The sequence below is a fragment of the Aedes aegypti genome, unplaced genomic scaffold, assembly GCF_002204515.2.
Source record: "Aedes aegypti strain LVP_AGWG unplaced genomic scaffold, AaegL5.0 Primary Assembly AGWG_AaegL5_hic_scaff_382_PBJ_arrow, whole genome shotgun sequence".
In the NCBI taxonomy this organism is placed as follows: Eukaryota; Metazoa; Arthropoda; class Insecta; order Diptera; family Culicidae; genus Aedes; species Aedes aegypti.
In genome coordinates this window covers 18175-21626 of record NW_018736048.1, presented here as the reverse complement: position 1 = coordinate 21626, position 3452 = coordinate 18175, and positions in this window count along the sequence as shown.

Here is a 3452-nt window from a genome sequence, read left to right as displayed (position 1 = left end):
TTAAATAGAATAATTATTTAAATCAACGATAATTCATTTGTTGCCAATGAATAGTTCGGATCTCGACATGGATGTTCCACCACTTTTGCATGTAACAAATTTGATTCGTTCCAATAAATATTGGTGCTATTCAACTGGTTTTTTTCTTCTGGACATTGAACAAGCATTCGGCATGAAGGTTTGATTGATAAATTAATTAAAAAAACAAGTGTTTGACGCACGGTGGTAGAATAATTCAAAGTTATTTGTCACATCGCACACTTCTCATAAATTATTAAAACTTAACAGATTCCTTATAGCAGTAGTTCCTCAAGGCAGCATGTTGTTGTACATTTTTTCACGTCTAACATGTCTGAGTTATCTTGGGGATGTAAAAATATCTTTGGATATGTTCTGAGAACATTGTTCTCTTCTAACCTGCAAAAATTTCTTCTAATCCTTCCGAAGCTCAACTTATAATATTTCCACATAAACCAAGGCTCTTTATTTAAGACCGCTAAGTAGACACGTTGTCATAATAAAAGGGTTTCCAATGAATTTGCCAGATACAGTTAAGTATCTAGGACTCATGCCAGATAAAATTTTATCTTTCAAAAGTTACATTGAGGGCATTCAAATCAAATGTTAAACATATATACAATCAAATGGTCAAAGTGAAACATGCATTGTATTCAGATTTTGCATGCTCTTTTGTTTCAGTTATTGGTTTTTGATATAAGATGGCAGGTTTAATTACAAATATTGGTATTGATTCGCGTTTCATGCTTTAGCTGGAAGACAAATACATGTTTTTCATTTTATCGTATATAAAGAGGCATACAAATCGCTCTTCGTTCCGGCTCAAAGGTGAATATATGAAGTTATGAATAATGTACAAAGTGGCTTAATAAAAGTTATAAAGCAACCAAATATTAGAAAACATCTAAAACTCTTTTGACTTCCCATGTAAGGTAACTTGCAACAGTATCATTAAGCTTAAATTCTAGAATTTTCTGCAATTTTATCAAATCAAAAAGCAAATATAAACATTTTTATCAACATAACACCAAAATTTGTGTATCCCAATATTTGATTTCACTTGAGGGACAGAACATTGGAAAAATATGAATTTGATTATTCTGGGAAGAAATCTTCTGTCTTCCAATATTTGTTTTTTAATGGCTTAAGAAAACTACACCAAATTTGAGATTTTCTTTTCCTTAAATTAGAATGACGACCATGAGAGAAGATATTTGAGATGTGATGTTTCCATTCCAATTTGGTCAAAACATCAAGTACCGTAATTTGGGGTGTAGTTGATCATTCCTGTACCCACATGTATAGTCTGTCAATTTGATGAACTGTTTAAGGGTTCTTCTCTAAACGATCGACTTTTACCTAGCCCATATAAAAAACATCATTCAAAAAAACTGTCTTAAAAATTCATTTCCAGATGAAAAAAAAAACGTTCTTTTTGTTTCGAAGTACATTGAATATTTTTGGGCGTTTAATGTAGTTTATTCTGTAATTCAGCCGATCTAGTGGTTCACCGAATTCCGTGAAAATTTGCTATTATGTTCCTTATCCGAAATAAGGGTGTTTTGGATTTTTTGATTAGGGTGGCCATTTCCAAAATAAAATGACCAGAAAAATCGCAAATTTTTCAAAATTTTTATTTTTAAATCATAACTTTTGAACCACTTGACTGATTTTCAATTTTCTTGGACGAAATAAAAGCTAAAACTTTTCAAGAAAAATATAAAATTTTATATTAATTAACTCATTACGCGTGGTAAAGATGGACAAATTATGGGTGAATACCGAACAGCTCAATATAAGCGCCAATTTATAAAATTTTATTTTCAAATTGTTTTTTACATGAAAAAAAAAATCATAAATTTCCGTTTTTTCGTGTTTTGAAGACCTTGGGACCAAAATAGTTATTCTCATTTTTTCTTGAAAGCTTAGAAAATGTTACGTTTACAGTCAAATTTTCAGCGATGTATGTTTTTGGTTTTTGATATATTTTTTTTGAAAATAAAAAATCAGTCATTTTTATCGGCAGACACTGTAGGTCTCAGCGCATTAGATTTTTTATTTCTAAAAAATCATAACTTTCAAACAGCTCAACTTAACTTCAATTCCAAAATTTACCGATTTATCAAAAAGATTCAAGATTTTTTAGACTTGCTTCGGATTTAGCGATCCCATATTTTATTTTTGGAAGCCTATCATCAACTTCACTTCGGAATCAAAAACTTAAATTTTTGATTTCCAAAACTTATTTTTGTTATGTTTATAGCATTTTGTCGAAAACCCCTTCACATTATTCGATAAGCATCCAACCAGTACTCATATAAAAATATTTGGATGATAATACATGCATCCCACCAGATCTTATTGAATAGAATCGCTCTTTACCCCATTTGCGGTGTATGAAGCAATCACTGTATTTGCATTAGAAGTTGATATGAATATTGTAAATGATTCTCTACCATCCTCCAAGCCTACAAGCATGCAAAAAAACTGAAGAAAAGCTATGTAATATGATACAAGAAGGTTTTATGTTATTAAGTACATCAAAAATTTAAAATTTATCTCAAAATAATTATTTTGTTGACAATTGTGCCTAGGTTTTGAAAATTTTCATGAATTTGCTCTATAAATTTATTATATAGCCTAAGCTCGTTATAACAACATCTTATATAGCTCGTAATAAATACATTTATCATACTCTTGAAAAATAATTTGATGTTATAACTATTGTGTATTATGACATTTCTCTTTGACGACGGTTTTTTACGATGTCGTTGTAACAAATTTCGACTTAAAAGATCAGTGTATTCGTTGAAATTGAGATAGTTAGCTTAAGGTAAGATTTTGTGTGATACAGTAATTTCGGTGACATTGATCACTTTTCACTGTTTTCTATGATGTTGCCAATTCCAAACAACTTAATTCAGGAAAATAAGTACGACGGTGATTTTCATTGGTTTATGTACTAAAATTTTCATACAGTTGTGATTTTAGTGCATAAAATCGTCTCTAAAATGAAAAAAAAAAATCAATTTCGGGGTGAAATTGATCACCTGTCAAAATAATTATTGTCAGTTTTGAAAACAATTTTATTTATTTAATTTGGGCCTTCTGAATCCAAATATGCTTGCCAAATTCTTAACAATGGAAAATTTATGGAAACAATAAACAATCAATTTTCTCCAATACCGCAGGAAACGTCTAAATATAGGCAATTTCCGAAGGAATCTTCTGATATCTATAAAAAATTCAATTATTATAACAAAATTAACAAATTGGTACAAATTTAAAAATCGTTTGGGGATATATTTTAAGCATCCTTACAAATTTTTAGGTTGGCACCATGTCCAAATCCTTGTTTAAAAACTATAAATTTATTGATGTCTGCCAATACCACACAGAACACGATTATGGAATTTTCTATTATTTTCATAGAA